The sequence below is a fragment of the Oncorhynchus masou genome, chromosome 28, assembly GCF_036934945.1.
Source record: "Oncorhynchus masou masou isolate Uvic2021 chromosome 28, UVic_Omas_1.1, whole genome shotgun sequence".
In the NCBI taxonomy this organism is placed as follows: Eukaryota; Metazoa; Chordata; class Actinopteri; order Salmoniformes; family Salmonidae; genus Oncorhynchus; species Oncorhynchus masou.
The window spans coordinates 37,633,887-37,659,964 of NC_088239.1; the positions used below are offsets into that span (position 1 = coordinate 37,633,887).

The 26,078-nt window shown below is 43.0% G+C and overlaps 1 protein-coding gene across 2 annotated transcripts in view; it reads left to right on the forward strand.

Moving 5' to 3' along the window:
• The window catches only part of LOC135517547 (neuropilin-1a-like), a 112,412-nt gene that overhangs the window by 2,926 nt on the left and 83,408 nt on the right, over positions 1 to 26,078 (forward strand). The gene's annotated exons all lie outside the window — the stretch shown is intronic.

Below are 26,078 nucleotides of genomic sequence, written 5' to 3' on the forward strand. Positions count from 1 at the left end.
ACTGGCTCTTGCGCTGCCTCTGTCCTTGACTGCGCCCTTACCCTCCACCCTGCTCCCTGTGTGTGTGTGTGTGTGTGTGTGTGTGTGTGTGTGTGTGTGTGTGTGTGTGTGTGTGTGTGTGTGTGTGTGTGTGTGTGTGTGTGTGTGTGTGTGTGTGTGTGTGTTCCTTCTGAGCCGTTGTTTATGCTGGAGGGGCAGCTAGAGAACATGCAGAGTAAATACGGCTGGATACTGTTACTGTATCCCCACTACGCACTACGCCCAAGCTCAGCTCTTTCTCTCGCTGCTACGCCCTTTGTGTTTTCACTGAATACAGTGTAGGTCCAAAGATTGTGCTGTTTTATCATGATCTCTATCCACTGTGCACAGACGTCAGTTCAACATCTATAGTTTTGATTTACATTTGATTGAGTTGTCAACAAATTTGAATTCAAAGTGAAATCAACAAAAAAAGTGTGGTGAAAAAAGAAACTGTAGGTATATACCGCTTTATTTGCTCTTTAAAGGGGCAGTCTGCGATTTACTGCCTGGTTGACCACTCCTGTCTTCTAGAGAAGGATCCTGATGGTCCTGACTTCTTCTGGCTCAGGTGTCACTACCCAGTATCTGTTAAAGTTTCCCAAAACCCAAGGTTGTGCAGCGGGACGACTGTGTGTGCACGTGTGTGTGCGTGCGTGCAAGTGCATGTCTGTTTGTCAATGAAATGAACCAGGAATGAGTTTCCGGTGTTGTTTAAAAGCACACTCTAAAAGTCAAGGAATGTAACCGATCAAACGGCTTCCCTTATTCAGTTAAAATAAATGTACTCGGTGAACTTCAAGTTTGATCCATTGTCGTGTCGTTTTTCAAATGACTTCTGCCGTCCGTTTCAATCCTAGGTCGATTAAAGTTTTCTGTTTTCCAAGTGGGGACTGAACTGCCATGCCCTCAATTGCTTGTCTGCCTGTACATTTGTTAGTTGTAGATAAAGAGCATGTTATTTTTCTTGTCCCTACCGTTGCCAAATGTGCTTGTTATGTTTGGAGAGGAGCCAGGGTGTAATGTGTATAATACTGTGTAATGCTGCCCATAGAGTGGTCACGGAATATAAACCTCAGTGCTTGAGAGAAACACACTAACAACTGATCTGCAGAAACTTCTGTAAAACCTAATCAAGTCACTAGTGACTCATGTGGTTCACACAGTTGTATGCATACTAAATGGCACCCTATTCCCTACATAATGAACTACTTTTGACCAGAGCCCATAGGGTTTTCCATAGGGTTCTATTGAAAAGTAGTGTACCACATAGGGAGTAGGGTGCCATCCGGGATACAGTTACATACAGTGGAGAAACAGGGCCCGATTGATCTCAAGGCTCTTCTATTTTAACCACCTCTCCTCTGCTCTACTTGGTTTGCTACTGTTTCATATGTAATGTTTTAATGGAGCGGTTTTCATGGGACTTTAGTTCCACTTCACTATTTCACCTTGTTATGTGTTCACTTCAGACTGGCTGAGGAAGATGGTCAGTGACATTGCCTGGATGCCAAATGGAGCCCTATTCCCTGCATTACTTTTGACCAGAGCCCATAGGGTGCAGTTTATTAAGATGCAGTCATTCGATTACTCTCATTCAAAAAGTTTCAACTCAAGTAGCCCAGTGGTGCTTTCTAAAGTGAATGCCGCTATTGTGTTAGTAGCAAGAGGGACATGTCATATCTAAATCGATTAAGGCTTGAAAGCGAGAGGCATGTGCATCATGGCTGTACTGTCTTTGTTGGTAGATAGTGGTTCGGTTGGTTGATGTGATTTGTACAACAGCAGTAATCAGACTACCATGGGCTGTCTAGTCGCTGCTCGACCCACACAAACACCCCTTACATACTGGAAACTGATAATGGCCAACACCAGAATGGCGACATTGCCTTCCTTATCTGATTGACAAGCGGGTAGGGGAGAAGCAGGCAGCTACAATGCATGCCTCAGTGCACTCCCCTGCAATCTAATTAGTGGTCCAAATGGAACACACATGCTATACATGTGCTCCTACATGACCGTTATCAACAAACCAAACAAGAAACAAGCTGAAAGTGCTTGTAAAAACCATCAGTGGCTGAGCCTACCTCTGTTGTAACATGTGTGACTGCTGGCACTCCCTCCCTAACGGATTTGTTTGGAAGGTTAGGGTCTCAAATAGCGCCCAATTCCCTATGTACACTACCAGTCAAAAATTATAGAACACCTACTCATTCAAGGGTTTTTCTATATTTATACTATTTTCTACAATGTAGTGAAGACATCAAAACTATGAAATAACACATATGGAATCATATAGTAAACAAAAATGTGTTAAACAAATCAAAATATATTTGATATTTGAGATTCTTCAAATAGCCATCCTTTGCCTTGATCACAGCTTTGCACACTCTTGGCATTCTCTCAACCAGCTTCACCTGGAATGCTTTTTCAACAGTCTTTAAGGAGTTCCCACAAATGCTGAGCACTTGTTGGCCGCTTTTCCTTCACTCTGAAGTCAAACTCTTCCCAAACCATCTCAATTTGGTTGAGGTCGGGGGATTATGGAGGTCAGGTCAACTGATGCAGCCCTCCATCACTCTCCTTCTTGGTCAAATATCCCTTACACAGCCTGGAGATGTGTTGGGTCATTGTCCTGTTGAAAAATAAATGATAGTCCCTCTAAGCCAAAACCAGATTGGATGGCGTATTGCTGCAGAATGCTGTGGTAGCCATGCTGGTTAAGTGTGCTTTGAATTCTAAATCAATCACAGAGAGTGTCACCAGCAAAGCACCCCCACACCATCACACCTCCTCCTCCATGCTTTACGGTGGGAAATACACATGCGGAGATCATCCGTTCACCCACACCGCTTCTCACAAAGACATAGCAGTTTGGAACCGAAAATCTCCAATTTGGACTCTAGACCAAAGGACGAATTTCCACCGGTCTAATGTCCATTGCTCGTGTTTCTTCGCTCAAGCAAATCTCGTCTTCTTATTGGTGTCCTTCAATAATGGTTTCTTTGCAGCAATTTGATCATGAAAGCCTGATTCACACAGTCTCCTCTGAACAGTTGATATTGAAATGTGTCTCTTACTTCAACTCTGTGAAGCATTTATTTGGGTTGCAATTTCTGAGGTTAGTAACTCTAATGAACTTATCCTCTGCAGCAGAGGTAACTCTGGGTCTTCCATTCCTGTGTGTTCTTCATGAGAGCCAGTTTCATCATAGCGCTTGATGATTTTTCGACTGCACTTGAAGAAACTTTCAAAGTTCTTAAAATGTTCCGAATTGACTGACATTCATGTATTTTTGCTTATTTGAGCTGTTCTTTTACCAAATATGGCTATCTTCTGTATACCCCCTACCTTGTCCCAACACAACTGATTGGCCCAAAACCATTAAGAAGGAATTACATTTCACAAATCAATTTTACCTTTCCACACACTGTAATATAGACTCTCATGGCACTAAAGTGTCTTCTCACAGAAACCTTAAGACGTTTGAAGAAAAAGCCTGGTCTGTCAAGACAATATTTTAAGTCAATTCGTTCTGATCTTCAGTGGAATGAACAGCTTTCTTGGCGAGAAGGCAAAATTGAGTAAATGTATATTCTATGAGCTTGCCTTCTGGGTACTTATAAAGTTCACTACAATCTGATAAAGTGTTAGACAGACATGTAGTTGTGGCAGTTATGCCACCTCATGGAGAAATGGATTTTTGGCTGGATATAAAGTCATAAACAAGTGACAAACATTAACTACATGACCAAAACTATGTGGACAGCTGCTCGTCGAACATCTCATTCCAAAATTGTGATTCCTCACTCCAGAGAATGCATTTCCACTGCTCCAGAGTCCAATGACGTTGAGCTATACACCCCTCCAGCCTATGCTTGGCACTGTGCATGGTGATCTTAGGCTTGTGAAGCTCCCGATGAACAGTTGTTGTGCTGACATTGCTTCCAGAGGCAGTTTGGAACTCAGTAGTGAGTGTTGCAACCGAGGACAGACAATTTTTACGTTCTACGCACTTCAGCACTAGGCGGTCCCATTCTGTGAGCTAGTGTGGCCTCCCACTTTGCGGCTGAGCCATTGTTGCTCCTAAAAATGTTCTACTTCACAATAACAGCACTTACAGCTGACCGGGGCAGCTCTAGCAGAACCGAAATCCAAGGAACTGACTTGTTGGAAAGATAGCATCCTATGACTGTGTCACATTGAAAGTCACTAAGCGCTTCAGTAAGGCCATTCTACTGCCAATGTTTGTCTATGGAGATTGCATGGCGGTGTGCTCAACTTTATACACCTGTCAGCAACGGGTGTGGCTGAAATAGCCAAATCCACTAATTTGAAGGGGTGTCCACATACACATATTGTATATATAGTGTATTTCATATATAGGAGGTGGAATGATAATTTGAACAGTCTTTTTCTGTTTTAATAAACATTTTTATTAGGAGATTTTCTCGAAGATTGAGGTCGTATTCTGTAAAATTCAAACATACCCCATTCAATGGGAGACTTAGAAAACCTTTGCTAAAAAACCTTGTTGACTGTGTTGTTGTTGCTTTCTGTGAAAGCTGCGTTGGCTGGAATCAACATGCCACCGATATTATATGCTTTTGACAGCACAATGAATCATTGATCTGCTTGGATCCACTGACCAAACAAAAATACACATATTTTTTTTCTAGGCCTACACATTGTAAAATCCCCTTGAAGCTATGGTGCAGTAGAGTAGAGCTACCTTTTGAGGGAAAGAGGGGTTCAAATTGATTGATGAAGTAGAAGAGGAGAGGATGCTTTCTGTATGAGAATTTCTCTCTTTCCTCTCTTACGTTTCTGTAGAGAAAGATGGGTTAGAATGGAGAGATGAGAATAGGATACTTTTTATACGAGAGTGAGTCTCCCTATTCCCTGGTCCCTCTTTTCACTTTCACTTTTTCCTGTGTTTGCTGGAGCTCAGAGAACAGTGAATTCCTATGCGACAGCCTGTGCAGTCCTGAGATAGCGAGGAGGTATCCCAGCTAGCACATAACGTTCCGAGAACCATATGTTTCTTAGAGCTTGGTGAGAGTGTGGTTGTCCTATGGTTATTTTCATACAACCTTCCCACAACCTTCTGAGAATGGTGTAGGATAGTTGCTTGGCTTTGGAACATTAACACATTTAAGGAATTTGACAAAAAAAACATTGTCTTGATATTTCATTACTTTACCAGAATGTTTCCTTACAATTTAATTTACATTTTGGTAAGGTTCTAGGAATGTTCTGAAACTGGTTTGACATTGGGAATGTTCTCAAACTATCTTCTTCTGTGGGAATTTCAGTACTTCAGCATAACGTCAACTAAACTCTCTCTTTCCACTATCTTGTTAAGTGTGTTCAGGTGTGTTGGCCACGCCCACTAATTGGCCACACCTGATCTTCTTGAGTGCTTGTTTTCCTTAGAATTGGGATCTGTTTGAATAGACTAAAATAATCACATTTCCATGTGTCCTTTCTGTGCTTGGAGTTCAATACAATTAGTGTTATTATGCTAGCAGTGTTATTAAAATTATTATTGGAACATGTTCTAAGAACGTTATTTAATTACCTTCAAATAAGCTATACTTTTAATTACCAGAATGTTAATTTAACCTCCCAGAAAAACTTTCAGTGAACCATAGTAAAACGTTCTCAGAACCTCCCTGCAACCTGAAAAAAATGTGCGTTCCCAGAACAGGCAACATTTTCACTTCTGTTCTCAGAACGTTAAAAAAATGTTTACTTTTATCAGTCAGAAAACGTATAGCTTCGTTCCCAGAACCAATGAGAAACCAGAAACGTACATTCACACAACTTCAAAGGAACCAAATATACTAGCTGGGGAGGGTGGGGGAAAATAAATGGGGAATGCCTTCTGAAGAAGGTCTGCCCTTTGTGGTGAGAAAGGAGTGGAGAGAAGGAGAGTGAGAAAGTCAGTCAATGAGTGAGTGAAAGCTTCAGCTTGCCTCACACACAATGGCTCTGAAGTGAGCTCCCCACTTGCTCTCCTCTCTTCCCCGCTCCTGAATGTGACTGCCCATAATTCTAGGCTTGAAAAAGCAGCCTTTCCCCCTCTCTAATTATGACCCCACTCCCCTCTCCTGTCTAGTAGCCCCCTCGGAGAGCAACATACCCCGCTGGGAAGACAAACACTCTCCTCTGTGGCCTCAGACAATGTACATCCTGCCTGCCCCGCTGCCCTCCACTCTCCGCCCTCCCTGCCAGGCATTCGTCTAGGTCAGGCCTCCTGGACTACAGGCTTGTGTCCAAATGGGACCCTATTCCCTATATAATGCACTACTTTTGACCAGGCGCAATAGGGCTCTGGTCAAAAGTAGTGCACTATGTAAGGAATAGGGTGCCATTTGGGAAGCAACCTACACAGACCTACACTGCCGACATGAGTTACAGCAGGGAAAGCAGGGAAAGGGGAAAGTAGTACTCAGCCCCCTGTTGGTTCTGGAGAGTTCTCTTTTCATACAGGTTATTTTGTTAAGCAGGGATCCTGACACCCTGACTGATTCATAGCTTCATAACACAACACTCATGTTTAACAATGAAGTCCACTCGTTCCACTGAGTTATTCAGAGTAGAGGAGGGGTACTGTGGGGAAGAATAGGGTGTGTGCATGGGACTCAATGCTGTGATTGCTTTCCCTGGTACTGCCACACAACGTCTATACAGCCTGGCTGGATCTGAGGCTTCCTGATGGGGTTTGGGAAAAGTGGGAGTTCTCTCTCCTATCTGGAGAGGCTCTATTTCTTTGGGGAAGTGCTCTATAACTCTCCCCAAAAAAATCCCTGAATAAAGTGCGCTTCACTTCCCTTATCTCACCCTGGATGTGTCCCAACTGGCACCCTATTCCCTCTACAGTGCACTACTTTTGAATAGACTCCTATGTGCCCTGGTCAAAAGTAGTGCACTATTAAGGGAATAACGTGCCATTTGGGATTAAAGGCCCCTCTCACGCTCCACCACCGCACAAGCAAATGAGGAAAACTTGTGAGTGGGTTGCGTGATCGTCCATCAGCCGTTGTCATGGACAAAAATAAATAAGGCAGGAATGTAACAAGGCCTTTTTTATCCTCCATCAGCAAGGTCATGCCTTTTAAAATGGGCTGGCAGGCTGTGACCTCTCAGGACCAGGGAAAGAGACTTGGGCTGATATGAATTGTTTGAGACACGTATAGCTGTTTATGGTTGTCTTTTATGTAAGAATGTACCAGTGAGGCATTTATGCTTTTCAAGATGAAAGCAGAGTTCAAATAACAGAGGCAGATCTGCACAATGAGACAAAATGCAGAGAACAGCAGCACTGTTTCTTATAGGACAATGGCGGTTGAAATGATGTCCCTGGTAATTCTGCGTAACATCAGTCTCCAGTGTTGTACAGTAGGAAGTACAGTGCCTTGCGAAAGTATTCGGCCCCCTTGAACTTTGCGACCTTTTGCCACATTTCAGGCTTCAAACATAAAGATATAAAATTGTATTTTTTTGTGAAGAATCAACAAAAAGTGGGACACAATCATGAAGTGGAACGACATTTATTGGATATTTCAAACTTTTTTAACAAATCAAAAACTGAAAAATTGGGCGTGCAAAATGATTCAGCCCCCTTAAGTTAATACTTTGTAGCGCCACCTTTTGCTGCGATTACAGCTGTAAGTCGCTTGGGGTATGTCTCTATCAGTTTTGCACATTGAGAGACTGACATTTTTTCCCATTCCTCCTTGCAAAACAGCTCGAGCTCAGTGAGGTTGGATGGAGAGCATTTGTGAACAGCAGTTTTTAGTTCTTTCCACAGATTCTCGATTGGATTCAGGTCTGGACTTTGACTTGGCCATTCAACACCTGGATATGTTTATTTTTTAACCGTTCCATTGTAGATTTTGCTTTATGTTTTGGATCATTGTCTTGTTTGAAGACAAATCTCCGTCCCAGTCTCAGGTCTTTTGCAGACTCCATCAGACTCCATTCCAGAATGGTCCTGTATTTGGCTCCATCCATCTTCCCATCAATTTTAACCATCTTCCCTGTCTCTGCTGAAGAAAGGCAGGCCCAAACCATGATGCTGCCACCACCATGTTTGACAGTGGGTATGGTGTGTTCAGGGTGATGAGCTGTGTTGCTTTTATGCCAAACATAACGTTTTGCATTGTTGCCAAAAAGTTCAATTTTGGTTTCATCTGACCAGAACACCTTCTTCCACATGTTTGGTGTGTCTCCCAGGTGGCTTGTGGTAAACTTTAAACAACACTTTTTATGGATATCTTTAAGAAATGGCTTTCTTCTTGCCACTCTTCCATAAAGGCCAGATTTGTGCAATATACGACTGATTGTTGTCCTATGGACAGAGTCTCCCACCTCAGCTGTAGATCTCTGCAGTTCATCCAGAGTGATCATGGGCCTCTTGGCTGCATCTCTGATCAGTCTTCTCCTTGTATGAGCTGAATGTTTAGAGGGACGGCCAGGTCTTGGTAGATTTGCAGTGGTCTGATACTCCTTCCATTTCAATATTATCGCTTGCACAGTGCTCCTTGGGATGTTTAAAGCTTGGGAAATCTTTTTGTATCCAAATCCGGCTTTAAACTTCTTCACAACAGTATCTCGGACCTGCCTGGTGTGTTCCTTGTTCTTCATGATGCTCTCTGCGCTTTTAACGGACCTCTGAGACTATCACAGTGCAGGTGCATTTATACGGAGACTTGATTACACACAGGTGGATTGTATTTATCATCATTAGTCATTTAGGTCAACATTGGATCATTCAGAGATCCTCACTGAACTTCTGGAGAGAGTTTGCTGCACTGAAAGTAAACGGGCTGAATAATTTTGCACGCCCAATTTTTCAGTTTTTGATCTGTTAAAAAAGTTTGAAATATCCAATAAATGTCGATCCACTTCATGATTGTGTCCCACTTGTTGTTGATTCTTCACAAAAAAATACAATTTTATATCTTTATGTTTGAAGCCTGAAATGTGGCAAAAGGTCGCAAAGTTCAAGGGGGCCGAATACTTTCGCAAGGCACTGTACATTGTATCTCAAACTACATTGTGACAGCACCACTGATAGTGTCATGATCGCCGTTCTCTTTCTTTTAAATGTCGCCAACAAAACAATAAACAACAAAAACGAACATGAAGCTTACTAGGGCTATACAGGTCGCTAACAAAGACAACTACCCACAAAATACAAAAGGAAAAAAGGCTGCCTAAGTATGATTCCCAATCAGAGACAACGATAGACAGCTGTCCCTAATTGAGAACCATACCCGACCAAAACATAGACACATAGAGTTTCCCACCCGAATCACACCCTGACCAACCAAACATAGAGAATAAAAAGATCTCTACGGTCAGGGCGTGACAGATAGCAATTTCCTTCAAGTGAAGTTGTTAGCAGTTGCTATGAATTATCCCAAATCATAACTTGCCATGATAGAAAACATGTTGTCAGAAATCCCTTTTCTTCTGCTACATTCACAGAATACAGAAGTACCTCTGACACATCCGGTGATCCATTATAACTCGTGTAATTAGCATTTCCGAGCAGATGAAAGCCCTGTCGAAATCTTCTCTCTGGGGTCATGTTTAAAAGAGAGGTTCACCTCTGTCATGAGTTAGAGGACAAAAGGCTGAAAAAGAGAGTGGGGTAGGAATCCTCTCCCCCCTCTCCCCCTCTCTCTCTCTCTCTCTCTCTCTCTCTCATCAATCTTCCATGTTACTCAAAGCGTTAATGGTTGTAAAGTCCTAGTGTGTGTGTGTGTGTGTGTGTGTGTGTGTGTGTGTGTGTGTGTGTGTGTGTGTGTGTGTGTGTGTGTGTGTGTGTGTGTGTGTGTGTGTGTGTGTGTGTGTGTGTGTGTGTGTGTGTGTCTATCCCCGAGGAGAAGGGTTTACCGGGGTGAAGTTTTCACCTTGGCCAGTGTTGGAAGGACAGCTTGATTGAAAAGCTTTCTCACTGTGACATCTGCCATTTTCCCTGCTGCTCTGTCACCACTTTGATTCATGCGCACCCAGCTCACGCACACCGCGATTGGGAGGCGAGCCACTCCTCTACCCCGCAGGAGAGAACTCCACTTCAGAGGAGGAGAAGAAGGGGGAGATGAAACAGTGGGATGAAGTGGAATGGAAGGATAAGAGTAAGGGGCCACAGTCGTAAAAAAAACTGAACTGGAGACCTATAACTCAGCTACACAATGATATAAAGATATCAAGTTTGGGGTTTTTATTTCATTTTTAATGTCGGGAGTAATCCTCCCATGTTCACTGAGGATGGAGTATTGAGTATCTTGAGGTTTTTTTGGCAGCAGCCTTTTTTGTTTTTCCCTCCAGAGCCATACAAGCATCCCTATATGGACATTTTTGGTGGATGAAGTCGCAGCCCGCACAGCTGAGGGATTTCTTGTAGTATGCTTTTGCTTTTATCTGAAACCGACTCCCAGAAAAAGAGCTTTATGGTCAAGTCCATGGCTGTATCCCAAATGGCACCCTATTCCCTAGTGCACTGTGGGCCCTGGTCAAAAGATAGGGGCCTGGTCGAAAGTAGTGCACTTTGTAGCGAATAGGGAGCCATTTGGGATGCAGACCTTGATTAGAGGACAGCATGGTAACATGGACACAGATCTTTGGACTGTAAGAAAATCATAAAATGTTTTCCTTCCAGCGAAAGATGAAAAAGCATTACACTCTCAGTCCATAATTTAATTAAGTGTTCTGTTTCCAAAGACATACGAGCACTCAGTCTCAACTCAAGCTCTTTTTGGATATAGATGTGATTAGCAACAGGTTTTCCCCTCATCTCTCTCTCTTTCCCTCTGTTTCCAAAACAACGAAAGGGGAAATAAACAAGTGGTAATTATGGGATGTTGGTGGGAGTAGGGGGGGATTAGTAGAAAACAGCACCTCACAATGTCTTTCTTCTCCTCCCGCCATCCACCCTCCCAGTCCCTAGAGGAATGAGTGGAGTCCATTGAATCCTTTTTCAATTGATGAGACCAGTTAGAGGTTGTTGAGGCCTGTTGATGAGGCCAGATGGAGCTGTAGAGTCTGTGAAGTCTTTAATACACCATGTCCAGGCACGTCAGCCGTGTTTAGTTTAGTGGCGTAGCCCTGAATGGCCCTCAAGGTTTGATTGATGTGGCCCTGGTCTTCAGCTCCTTCCATGCCTGGTTGCCCTAAAGCCTCAGTGCTTTATGAGCTGCAGGGGGCGAGGAATGGAGGACTTGAGGTATAATTATAAACAGCCGAGTTGTCGGACCAAATATAAATGCACTTTCAGAGACTGGGGGCTGTTCTTCCAGCTTCCAGCATCAACCAGGGGAGGCTCTGAATCCAAGTGGGTTTGTTTTGCAGTAGGTAGGACAGTCGTCCTATTTCAGGCCAGCACATTCCAACCGCCCGTGGTCCATCGTTCTCTGCCTGTCTGTGTGTGTGTGTGTGTTTGTGCACCCCGTGGGATTGTTTGCCAGCCCGTCCATCGATAGCTTGTGTGGTCTTTCCCCGGCCCGACCTCCACAGCTCTCTGTAGGTTGACAAGGGTGTGTGTGTGCCAGCGTGTTTGTGTGTGTGTGTGTGTGTGTGTGTGTGTGTGTGTGTGTGTGTGTGTGTGTGTGTGTGTGTGTGTGTGTGTGTGTGTGTGTGTGTGTGTGTGTGTGTGTGTGTGTGTGTGGATTGGCTGCATGCAGCAGCAGCAGCAAAGAAGACTTTGATGGATGCCTCTGGACCCCACTGCTCTCTGATTGACTTAGAGCAAACCCCTCAAATACTCGCTTTGTTGGCTTTCCCACTTGATCTCTTCTCTGTAAACCAGAAAAGCTACCGCCTTTTTCTCACGGCATAATTATATTTCCTAAATAGCCTCAATAGGCACATATATGGTGCATTTGGCCACTCTACACCTCAATATACTACGCTTTTAAGATCAAATTGTTTTGCAATGGGGTGATGGTGGTCTCCCATTGCCATACTTTACCCCTGTACCCCAGGTGCCACCCCCTCCCATCGCACCACCATCCATGGATCCTCCAGAGGCCAGAGGAGGACACAAACTGCTTCCATAATGGCACCCTTTACACTGTGGGACAAAGTTATTGTTTTACAAGTCACAAGTAAGTCTCAAGTCTTACCACCCAAGTTCCAAGTCAAGTTGCAAGTCAAGGCAGGCAAGTCTCAAGTCAAGTCCCAAGTCAAGTCTCAAGTCTTTAACTTAGAGTTTCGAGTCCTAAGCAAGTCATAATGTGCTCTTCACTGAATGTAATACTATTTCATATTTTTAACACATGTAATAGTAAGTATATTACATTTACTCAAATCATGAATGTTTTTAAAATATCTACATATTTATTACTTTCTAAAAAACGTTCTATTTCCATGGAGATACATGGGTAGCCATGAGAAAGACCCCCCCCCCAAATAGTGATCGACTATCTTGGATCGTTATGGGGCTAAATCGGGCGATGTAGGCTTGTACACAATCGCCCAACCACAATCACCCAACCTTGTTTTAGGAACATCAGGCAGGGTTTAGCCTACCAACTGCCTAGCCAGTTGAAGCTCAATCTTGGATGCAATGATCACGTTCCCGCAATCACTGACTGTGTGGAGCCTTGATTTAACGTTACGCTAGCCTACATGATACACTAGTAAAGTAATAAAATATACATCTGTCGGCAATATTAGCGATGTGCAGCTTCAAATGTCAAACAAAGTTGCATGTTTTGCAAGATGCAATCCATTTTTTGTTGATACAGCGTCGTCTTTATATCCGAAAATAATAATTTGGGGTATCATCTTTCCAAGGGCTCCATCTGAATTCACCCGCCAACATTCCTCTGCACTGCCACACACAACTTTTTCTCGGCAGGCACAATTTGATTGGCTTGCTGTCCGATTCAAATTGGAATCCGTTAAATGAAGAGTTGATGCGCTGCACACTTTTTTAAATAGCATAATTTTTAATATTTGGGCTTGGGGAGGGTATCAAGTCAGGTCGAGTCACGAGTCATTGGTGTTAAAGTCAAAGTCGAGTTGCAAGTCATGATATTTGTGACTCGAGTCCACACCTCTGCTATATAGTGCACTACTTTTAACCAGGGCCCCTGGTCAAAAGTAGTGCACTATATAGGGAATAGGGTGCAGTTAAGCATGCAACCATGGTCAGAATGCAGAGGCAGCTAATTACTAGGTGGATGGGCTCCATGTTGGCTGACAGACCAGGGTTTGCATGGAAGGGCCAGTAAATGGAGAGGTCAGTTAATTCACCCTCGAAAAACTTGGTAGGATTTGCTAGGCTGGCCCATCAGAACGGCACTTTGATCAGCCTGGGCAGTGGGTAAAGAATGGGCAATGCCAACCCCTCCATACCCCCTATACTCAGCTTTGATCGGCCTACAGCCCACGGCCCACACAGGTTGTTGTTGTTATTGAAGAGATGGCATCCCTCACAGCCTTCGCAGCATGGCCGATTTGGCTTCCAAACAAACTTGTCATGAAAAAAATAAAGTATACTATAGCTAGTGTGGAAATGCGGATGGGAGGAGGGAGCTAAGAGAGGTGAATGATCACTAGGGAGGATCAGCGTACCAGATAGAGGATGTGAGTGTCCTTGGCTATTTGACAATAAGTCAAATAACTGGTCAGGCCAAAATACATTTGGCACACACATTCTAAATCACTGCTGCTTGTTATCGTCATCCTCTTCCGCTTCCTGTCAAGAGTAGAAATAGCTGCCTGCCGGTCTTAAATGTGTGTGTGTGCTTGTGTCTCTGTATATGTGTGTGTTAGAGTAGAAAGGGCGCCCTGCCCAAAATCATTTGTCCTCCTGTCCTCCCTGCTCCTTTCTCCAGCCAGCCACTGTCTTATCACAGGCTCTGTAGCCTCTCCCAGCTGGCTGTATATCTCTCTGACCTGGTTGACGGGCAGCAGGGCCTGGCCTCCCCTAAACCCCTGCTGTTTCTCTGTTGCAGTCTTCTGGGAGGAGAGGAGAGGGTGGATGGGGAGGAAGAGAGAGACGGATGGACCTTTTAATAAAATAAGCATTTATTGCTATTGCCCACCAGCTCTATAGTCAGCGCGGAGCCAGATAAAATAATCAGGGGACAGCTGGGAGAGAGAGGAGAGAGGCCTAGCTTGGTCTCTCCTGTCTGCTCTGCCCGGCAGGAATCCTTCACATGACACTGCTCCTCCAGGCCGCCAGCATTTTTCATGTTGTCACCAATTAGCCTACTACTACTACTACTACCTCTCTCTCTTGCTCTCTCTGTCTCTTGTGCTACCTCTCCTCTATGTCTCTCACTCTCCTTAATCTCTCTCCCCACTCCCGTTCTCTTTTCCTATCCTCTTCTTTCTCTCTCCTCATTGTGGAGAGGAAAGAGTCTTGAAACGGCACCCAGCCTTGAAACAGTTTGAAACAGACTTTACCTCTGTTTGACCCCATTCCTCCCCGTTCCTCCCCCACCCTTAGAATCCACTGTGCAGAATACACACAGCTCATTACCCACGAGGGAGGGAGGGAGAATGCATCTCACAGTAGTCAATAAATGGGCCATAAAGTTTTTTTCATTACAATTTTTTTTTTACATATGTTTTGCTTGCAGTGCTGACATCAGAAATCATACAGTATCTTGTCTGGTCACGAGCCCATATTTTACAGCTGGCCACTTTTTTGTCCTCTTCCACCTCGTCTTTTATTTTTTTTCTCTTCGTTTTGTATGTATTCGTCATATTATTCATCATATCAGCTTCATATCAGCACATTGACTCTGTACCGGTACCCCCTGTCTATAGCCTCGCTATTGTTATTTTACTGCTGCTCTTTAATTATTTGTTACTTTTATTTCCTATAGTATTTTTGGGGGGTATTTTTCTTAACACTGTATTGTTGGTTAAGGGCTTGTAAGTAAGCATTTCACTGTTGTATTCAGCGCATGTGACTAATAACATTTACATTTATTTGATTTTATCTTAATCACATGGATGAGTAGGATTATATGGAGACTCCTCTCTTCTCTCTTCTACTCTCTTCTCCTCCTCGCCTCTCCTTCTCTCTTCTACTCTCTTCTCCTCCTCGCCTCTCCTTCTCTCTTCGACTCTCTTCTCCTCCTCGTCTCTCCTTCTCTCTTCTCCTCCTCACCCTCTCCTTCTCTCCTCTGTCACCACAGGGCTCTCAGATGTCATGGTGCGACAAATGGGTGCTGTTCTCTCAGTAATGGCTCACTGACACAGACCACACGAGTACATGCTACTCTGCCACTGTCTGTGTCTACCTTGTTGTCTTCCACTCTTCTGTCTCTCTTTTCCAATGAGCGCTTTTCTCTCTTTCTCTTTTTGATAAGGTTGCTAGTTATTCTGTTGTGTTAAATTGTGAAATTGAACCAAGGTGTGGTTTTGTACAGTAAAGGCTGAGTTGCAAGACATGAGGCTGGACTTCAGTATGTGGGAATTGTTGAGTAATTTAGTCAGTTACTAATCATTTAGGTTATTCAATGTCACCTGACCCCCAGGTAATGTTATCAGGCATTTCCTAGAAAACCAGCTGCTGGGGTATTCAGTGACAGCTCCGTGAGTACCTGAATATTCATAACAACATTCTTCTACAAATATGCACAGAAACGCTGCCATATTGTAGCCGAGCTAAGTGATTTAATTTCAGGAGCTGACTTGAAAAGGAGCAAGTGCTAAATGCATATTTCCATTCTGCCCTGGGCGATTCGCTAATTATTTGTAGTTATTCATTCCTGCTTTATTCATGATAACAAGATGTACTATGGAAAATGAATGGATTGTAATATGGGCAAAATACAAGCACTTCACCGCTTTCTCATCAAGCTGTACTATAAACACTGCTTCCATTAAATGTTTAACCCATGAATAGAATAAACATTGTAAGGTGATGATTAAAGGGTGGGAAGGAATTAAGGTGTTTGTTTGCACTTTGAGCCTGTCCTTTACAAAGCATGTGCTCTATACATTTAGTGATTAGATCAAGTCTAAGGGTGTTTATCCAGAGTGGATTGATTTATGGCTTATGGAACAACTGGTCACAATGTCTCTTATATATTCTTAGAGTGTGTGTGTCGTCGTGACATTAAGCATTTATTTGACAGTGAATGTACCACTGTGTATCAGAATGTCATTCAGCACTTGAGGCAACAAACTTGAGTCACAGCTATCTCACATGCAATTCTCCAACAGTTCCAACTAGGCCATTGCTAGCTAATCATTTACAACCATTTTACAGCAAACCATTATATTACACAACGTTCCAAGTTTCTGTAATCATGTTTTCGTTACATAATGATCTTTCCAAAACAGCAGACAGCACAAACCCTCAAATGTGCAACAAGGACATAGAGTTTAGAGGGCCTTGCTAACAGTAGGAGTTTTTGTGGTTGATTTATATCCCCTCCCATCTCTCTCATGCTCGCTCTCCCTTTCCATCTCTCCCCCTTCCTCTCTCTTTCTCTCTTTCTCTCTCTCTCTCTCTCTCTCTCTTTCTCTCTCCCTCTTTCTCTCTATATCTCTCTCAATTTCTCTCTTTTGCTCTCTCTCCCTTACACTACCCTTCCACTGCAGCGTGAACCAACTTAAAGCAAAGCAAGACACCCCCCCCATTCAGGCTCACCAACTTCTCTCCAATCTGTCTGCTCGCTCTCTCATATTTCCAAAATAAAGGATTATTGTGTTGTGTGAGATGGAATAATTAGGTCTAAATGCTCCAATTAATTTATCTGATTGTTGGGTAGAGCACATATGCAGGATCTTTCAACCGCGTCATTAGGGGGAACCTAATGGATGGAGGCGCACTAGATCCATCAATGTTAATGATAATGACTTGTGTATAAGAGCAGCCACTGCAGACACCAACCAGTTGCATCTAAAAAATATGAGCGGCTGGGTTTTGCAATGGGCTGATCTGAGCTAGGCTGGGCTGGTTTCCATTTCAGTTCAGGGAACTGCGGGTCTTTACTACTCTACCTGTTCCGTGCCGCTCTGCAGTCACCAATCATAATAAATCCACTAGGGTGTGTTTTTATTTCCGGTCTGAGTCGGACGTTTAAATGTAGAGTCTGTTGCTGCCCACACCGTTCCCTCCCCGTCGTCAGACTCAGCGACTGACAGTGCATTACAAACCTGGATGGCACTGAGGACGGGGGAGGAGGGAGGGGAGTGAGGAGGGTGAGACTATTATTATAGTTTTGGTTAATGAATATCACATGCTGGAGAAAGACGGTAAGCACAGTCCATCTGGATCGGTGAGGTATGTCACTGCCAGGCTCAAAAAAAATAAACTTTGTCTCAGCCGGCGGCCTCATTGTACAAACGGTAATGATGTTATGCTCCAGTCCTAAGTGACAGTTTGTTAGCCCTGATGTCTAGCTAGCACTTGAGCAGGATTTCAGATCTCCGAGACGGATTTCTTGACAGCCGACAACAGGCTTTTCCTGTAAACCCCATTTAGGCCTCTCTGGAGGTGCGTCTAAAATAGCATCCTATTTACTATGTAGTGCACTACTTTTGATCAGGGCCCACAGGGCTCTGGTCAAAAGTAGCTCACCACATATAGGGAATAGGGTGCCATTTGGGATGCAGGCTAGGCCTCACTGAGCTGAGCTGTCACAGATCTCTTTTGTTGTTTGGGCTTTACCAGTTTAGTTAGTTTAACCCCGAGAGTTGTTTTTAAATGTTTGGAGGTGACATGTTTTTGGTGTGATCGTTAGCCCTTGTGACAGGTCTCGAAAGAGAAACACTAGAGAACAGACATGGTCTCTGTCCCAAATGGCACCCTTTTCCCTTTAGTGTACTACTATTGACCAGGCCACATGTAGTGCACTACAAAGGGAATAGGCTGCCATTTGGAATGCTCTCTTTGACCGTTTCTTTTGATACAGTTCTGCCAAAGGAGGGAATACAACATTAGTTTCATTGCTTTCCGCTAGGCTATGGGCTTATGTTTATAAATGGACCTGATAAAGAAACTGTAACATCTTGTATCAAGCTTAACGGCACTTCATAACATTATTCCTTTACCTGGATCATATTCCATATATCACAACATATCGTTCTATGTTTTTAGATAGAGCTATAGAGAGACAATAATTTCTAAAGAAAAGCTCAAGGCATTTAAAAACCTGTTATATTGTTAGAGTGTGGTTCATCGCCTCCTCCTGGGCTGTGTGAGGTGGGCTAATGTTCCTATTTGTCACTGTAGGATTGCTTTCTCTCTCTCTCCCCGCAGTACGAAGGCAGGGCAATACATTTGGAGGCACTGAAGCGAAAGTCGGGGAGAATTAGATTCATCCTTTTTGCTTTTAATTTGCCCTCTGGATTGGCAGACCATTTTCACCATTAGCGCTGCGGGAGGGAGTGTGTGTGCTCCATTGGCACGGCACTGTCCTACCCGGGCTGGAGTGGAGCAGACAGATTAATGACTGTTATAGTCTGGGCATGGCTCAGCTGGATCCTATTGTCTATGAGGGGAAACAACAACAACACAAAACATAACAAATTATGATACTTTCTGTGTGTGTGTGGGGGGGGGGTCCAAATGTAACTTGGTAGAGCCTGAGGAAAGAAATTATGAGTGGAGGGCAGCAGGAGGATTGTCCAGGCTGTGTTTTGATAACAACGGTATCTCCCTCTATACTCTCTAATGGTGTTTGTCTGTCTGTCCTGGGCCTTTAGGTCCTCATCTCATAGGGCTCCCAAACAAGGACACACACAGACACACAAACACACACACAGAGGTCAACATACAGTATCTAAGCCGCAGGTGTATACAGACACGGTTTAGTACATAGGACATTTAATACAGCTGGCAAGAGAAAGTTTTTCTGAGGCGTTGTGTTGGACAGTCTAGCAAATGATCCCATAATGTCTTCCAGATGAAAACAGCCTGGTCTGGGCAACTGTACCACTGTACTCGGATCAGATCAGAACATGACTAGACATTAGAGAGGAAGCCTAGGGCACACACACACATGCATGCACACGCCCACACGCACACACACACAATGAGCCACTTATCCTTTAGTGACTCGGCCAATAAAGAAATGGTCAGATGACGCAGATGCTAAACTACAGGACTGTTTTGATAGCATAGACTGGAATATGTTCCGGGATTCTTCCAATGGCATTGAGTACACCACATCAGTCACTGGCTTCATCAATAAGTACATCGATGACGTCGTCCTCACAGTGACTGTACGTACATACCCCAACCAGAAGCCGTGGATTACAGGCAACATCCTCACTGAGCTAAAGAGTAGAGCTGCTGCTTTCAAGGAGCGGGACTTTAACCCGGATGCTGATAATAAATCCTGCTATGCCCTCCGATTAACCAACAAACAGGCAAAGAGTCAATACATGACTAAGGACTACACTGGTTCCGACGCTTGTCGGATGTGGCAGGGCTTGCAAACCATTGCAGACTACAAAGGGAAGCACAGCCAAGAGCTGCCCAGTGACAAGAGCCTACAAGACGAGCTAAATTACTTCTATGCTCACTTCGAGGCAAGCAACACTGACAGCATCAGCTGTTCCGGATCACAATCTCCGTAGCCGATGTGAGTAAGACCTTTATACAGGTCAACATTCACAAGGCCACAGGGCCAGACAGATTACCAGGACATGTACTGTGAGCATGTGCTGACCAACTGGCAAGTATCTTCACTGACATTTTCAACCTGTCCCAAACTGAGTCTGTAATACCAACATGTTTCAAGCAGACACCATAGTACCTGTGCCCAAAAACACTAAGGTAACCTGCCTAAATGACTACCAACCCATAGCACTCACGTCTGTAGCCATGAAGTGCTTTGAAAAGCTGGTCATGGCTCACATCAACACCATTATCCCAGATACCCTAGACCCACTCCAATTTACATACCGCCCCAACAGATCCACAGATTACGCAATCTCTATTTCACTCCACACTGCCCTTTCCCACCTGGACAAAAGAAACACCTGTGTGAGAATGCTATTCATTGACTACAGCTCAGCGTTCAACACCATATTCCCTAAAAACTCATCACTAAGCTAAGGACCCTGGGACTAAACCCCTTTCTCTGCAACTGGATCGTGGACTTCCTGACTTGCCACCCCCAGGTGGTAAGGGTAGGTAACAACACATCTGTCATGCTGATCCTCAACACGGGGGCCCCTCAGGGATGCGTGCTCAGTCCTCTCCTGTACTCCCTGTTCACTCATGACTGCACGGCCCGGCACCACTCCAACACCATCATTAAGTTTGCCAATGACACAACAGTGTCACCGACAAGGATGAGACAGCCTATAGGAAGGAGGTCAGAGACCTGGCAGTGTGATGCCAGGACAACAACTTCTCCCTCAAAATGATCAAGACAAAAGAGATGATTGTGGACTACAGGAAAAGGAGGACCGAGTACGTCCCCGTTCTCATCGACAGGGCTGTAGTGAAGTAGATTGAGAGCTTCAAGTTCCTTGGTTTCTACATCAACAACAAGCTAGAATGGTCCAAGACAGTCACGAGGAGGGCATGACAAAGCCTATTTCCCCTCAGGAGACTGAAAAGCTTTGGCATGGATCCTCAGATCCTCAAAACGTTCTACAGCTGCACCATTGAGAGAATCATAACTGGCTACTTCACTGCCTGGTATGGCGACTGCTCGGCCTCCAAACGCAAGCCACTACAGAGGGTAGTGTGTACATCACTGGGGCCAAGCTTCCTGCCATCCAGGACCTCTATAACAGGCGGTGTCAGAGGAAGGCCCTAAAAGCTGTTGAAGACTCCAGCCACCATAGTCATTGACTGTTCTCTCTGCTACCTCACGGCAAGCAGTACTGGAGCGCCAAGTCTAGGTCCAAGAGGCTTCTAAACAGTTTCTATCCCCATGCCATAAGACTCCTGAACATCTAAGCAATGGCTACCCAGACTGACTATTTGCATACCCTCTATTTTAAGCTGCTGCTACTCTCTTATTATCTATGCATAGTCACTTTAATAACTCTACCTGCACATTGATTCTGTACCAGTACACCCTGTAAGTAGCCTCGTTACTGTTATTTTCCTGCTGCTCTTTAATTATTTTTTATTTTAATTTTTTACTATTCCATTTTTTACCTAAAACCTATTTTTCTTAAAACTGCATTGTTTGTTAAAGGCCTGTAAGAAAGCATTTCACTGTAAGGTCTACACCTGTTGTATTCGGCGCATGTGACAAATACAATTTGATTTGATATGATCCATATCTGTACACACACACACATCCGTATAGTCCTGCAGCTTTCCTCCCTCCTTTGACGTTGATGCATTCCCGCATACATTTTTTAAACACCTGGCAAGTCTCAGGTTTTGGTCAGTGAGGGAGGAGGAGGGAGGTGGGCTGCAGAGACCGAGGTAGAGGCACTGAGTTGAAACATATAGAAGTTAGGAGAACAGAACAGTTCTTGCAAAAGATTGATGCCCTCTCTGTGCTGTGAGCTGTGGAACAGACAGGGCCAATGCAGCCTGCCCAATATTACCTCACTGAAGATCTGTTACAGTAGGGGATACTGAGAAAAACTGTAGAGCAATACACCACAAAAACATATGACTCACAGTAGATACGATCTCTGCTTTAACACATGACAAGCTGCATATAATACTTCTTGGAAGTTACAATATGCCAATTTAAGCTGTGCTATGCCACACAATGTTCTCTCTTGGACAATAACCTGCTGTGTCTAAATGACCGTTATGTAATGGCCCATGGGGCTCTGGTCAAAAGTAGTGCACTATGTCAGGAATATGGTGCCATTTGGGATGCATACAGGGACATAAGAAAGGCAAGAAACCCAATCTGTCTTAAACTGGATAATGGGAGCCTCCATGGTCATTGTGTTGTAAAGCACAGGAAAAACACTGTAAACCAATGGATTCCTGGGCGAATGTACCATGATAAACTCCTTATGTTGACACGCTGCACGGGCACACGGTACCTTGTTTTTTTTACATGTCTCAAGCACACTGATGAAGTAGACTTGTGAAACAGGGTCTTATTTGTCCAAGCCAATCATTACATGGGCTGTTGCCACAGCTGGTCCTAAAAGCTGAAAGGATGGGTCAGCTCTTAAAATACAAACAGAGGGAAAAGAGGCCAAACAGGCTCATGCAAACACAGAGTACTCATTACGACTGAAACATCACAGTCAGACCACACCATTATCACAGCCAGGTGAACGTATTGTAGCCATACCACACCAAGGTCCTAAAGTAAATACCTATTGGTCAGACTGGTCTCTACAGCTGTTGGATCTTAATTTGAGTCTGTTTGCTACAATAGGAAATAATCCTACAACAACAGGAAATGTGAATTATTCTAATTAATGGGAATTTCGAAGTGGAAATTAAGAACTTCATATGCTGTTTTAAACTTCAAATACACTGCATTGCAGGACAGTTCTCCTGCAACAGGATTTAATTGTAATGGCTTAGCAGATAATATGAAAACACTAACAATATTTACCTGGCTTAATGAGAAGAAATATAATATCTATTGTTTACAGGAAAGTCATTCAACAATTTTAGATGAAGTTGTGTGGAAGAAGGATTGGGTGGCGAAATATACATCTCCCATGGGCAAAGAAACTCAAAAGGGGTGATGATATTAATTAACAGTAATTTTTATCCGAATGTGCAAATTGATCCAACTGTGTCCGCAAGGTAGATGTATGATTTTAAATATGTTATTGGACCATAAACGGATATGGCTCATTAACCTTTACAGACCAAATAATGATGATCAACTTTCTTCAAAAATATGTAAAATAAATTATCAACCCTACAAGCAATACAAGACTCTAATATTATAGTGGAAGATTATAATACTGTTTTAAATACCTCAATGAACCGTAAAGGAAATCACACTACAAATTATCACCTTCATGCTCTTAAGGAAATCACGAATGTCATGGATAATTGGAACTAGTGGATATATGGAGGCTTAAATATCCTGAACTAGTGAGATTTACAGTGGGGAGAGCAAAACATGTAGAGGTCTGGAATTGTATCATAGGTACACTTCAACTGTGAGAGACGGAATATAAAACAAAAATCCAGAAAATCACATTGTATGATTTTTAAGTACTTAATTTGCATTTTATTGCATGACATAAGTACAGTGGGGCAAAAAAGTATTTAGTCAGCCACCAATTGTGCAAGTTCCCCCACTTAAAAAGATGAGAGAGGCCTGTAATTTTCATCATAGGTACACTTCAACTATGACAGACAAAAGGATATTTTTTTTTCAGAAAATCACATTGTAGGATTTTTAAATTAATTTATTTGCAAATTATGGTGGAAAATAAGTATTTGGTCAATAACAAAAGTTTATCTCAATACTTTGTTATATACCCTTTGTTGGCAATGACAAACGTTTTCTGTAAGTCTTCACAAGGTTTTCACACACTGTTGCTGGTATTGTGGCCCATTCCTCCATGCAGATCTCCTCTAGAGCAGTGATGTTTTGGGGCTGTTGCTTGGCAACACAGACTTTTAACTCCCTCCAAAGATTTTCTATGGGGTTGAGATCTGGAGACTGGCTAGGCCACTCCAGGACCTTGAAATGCCTCTTACAAAGCCACTCCTTCATTGCCAGGGCGGTGTTTGGGATCATTGTCATGCTGAAAGACCCAGCCACGTTTCATCTTCAATGCCCTTGCTGATGGAAGGAGGTTTTCACTCAAAATCTCACGATACATGGCCCCATTCATTCTTTCCTTTACACGGATCAGTCGTCCTGGTCCCTTTGCAGAAAAACAGCCCCAAAGCATTGTTTCCACCCCCATGCTTCACAGTAGGTATGGTGTTCTTTGGATGCAACTCAGCATTCTTTGTCCTCCAAATACGACAAGTTGAGTTTTTACCAAAAAGTTATATTTTGGTTTCATCTGACCATATGACATTCTCCCAATCTTCTTCTGGATCATCCAAATGCTCTCTAGCAAACTTCAGACGGGCCTGGACATGTACTGGCTTAAGCAGGGGGACACGTCTGGCACTGCAGGATTTGAGTCCCTGGCGGCGTAGTGTGTTACGGATGGTAGGCTTTGTTACTTTGGTCCCAACTCTCTGCAGGTCATTCACTAGGTCCCCCTGTGTGGTTCTGGGATTTTTGCTCACCGTTCTTGTGATCATTTTGACCCCACGGGGTGAGATCTTGCGTGGAGCCCCAGATCAAGGGAGATTATCAGTCGTCTTGTATGTCTTCCATTTCCTAATAATTGCTCCCACAGTTGATTTCTTAAAACCAAGCTGCTTACCTATTGCAGATTCAGTCTTCCCAGCCTGGTACAGGTCTACACTTTTGTTTCTGGTGTCCTTTGACAGCTCTTTGGTCTTGGCCATAGTGAAGTTTGGAGTGTGACTGTTTGAGGTTTTGGACAGGTGTATTTTATAGTGATAACAAGTTCAAACAGGTGCCATTAATACAGGTAACAAGTGGAGGACAGAGGAGCCTCTTAAAGAATAAGTTACAGGTCTGTGAGAGCCAGAAACCTTGCTTGTTTGTAGGTGACCAAATACTTATTTTCCACCATAATTTGCAAATAAATTAATTAAAAATCCTACAATGTGATTTTCTGGATTTTTTTCCCTCATTATGTCTGTCGTAGTTGAAGTGTACCTGTGATGAAAAAAATTACAGGCCTCTCTCATCTTTTTAAGTGGGAGAACTTGCACAATTGGTGGCTGACTAAATACTTTTTTGCCCCACTGTACATATCTTTAAAAAATATATTTTCCTTTATTATTCTCCGCAAACCCAACCACTCCTCCCATAATTAGAGTAAACCAATAAACAATAACACTTAGGCTTCGACTTCCAGCTTATACATACTATATACATTTTACAGACACAATCTGATTTACATATGGAATCAGTTAAGAACAAATTCCTATTTACAAGGACAGCCTACTCCTTCTGCCTCCTGCGTGCCTGCATTTTGTAGTACAGACATGGCCTGCTCTCCCTTAGGTAAGGAATTAGGCACTTTCCCATGTTTACTACAGTATGTATTGTAGGCTATGTTTACTTGTCAGACTGCACAGTAGCCTAACAAACAAAAGCTAAATCTGCAGAGCTGGAAAGATTGTATACTCCATATATATATATATCATTCTATTGGCTGCAAGAATTTTGTATAATCATTTAAATAGAAACATTTGAAGTTTTGAATCCGGTGTCATTTTGTGTGTCAATTCATAAACCATGTGCCATGGAATCGGTACATCGAAAATCTCTTCCCAACTATTTTGCTATTTATATGGAACAGCTGTCAATTTTTTCTTCCTTAAATGAAACTGGAATATATTTTTATTTATTACCAATTTTGGCCTTTAATGCAGGGCCAACATACAAGTTCTTTACATTTTTCCCCTTTCACTTGCCTCTTTCATTTTTGCAGTAAAGCTGCAATTAGTTGGTTGTAATTTTGGGTAGAGCAGACATTTCAATGTCATGTGTGACATAACTCCACCAGTCCTATGTATGATATCATTTACAAAGATTATACCTTTTTCAACATTTTATCGAAAAATGTCGTTCTTTTATCAATTAGTATATTTGAGTTTAACCACAATTTTTGTTGTGTTATTTGTTCTGTCTTTTCGGGTGGATTAAACTGAAATTACAACCAATTTGTGTAGCGAAATGCTTGTGCTTCTAGTTCCGAAAGTGCTGCAATATCTAACATGTAATCTAACTATTCCAAAACAACTACCTAATGTACACAAATCTAAATAAAGGAATACGAATATATACATATAAATATAAGAATGAGCAATGACAGAGTGGCATTGGCAAGATACAATAGAATGTATAAAAAAACAGTATATACTATACATACTGATGAGTAATGCAAGATATGTAAACATTATGAAAGTGCCATTATTAAAGTGACTAGTGATCCATTTATTAAAGTGGACAATAATTTCAGGCCTGTATGTAGGCAACAGCCTCTCTGTATTAGGGATGGCCTTGAGATAGTTGTTTTTCAGTCTCTCAGTCCCAGCTTTGATGCACCTGTTATTGTCC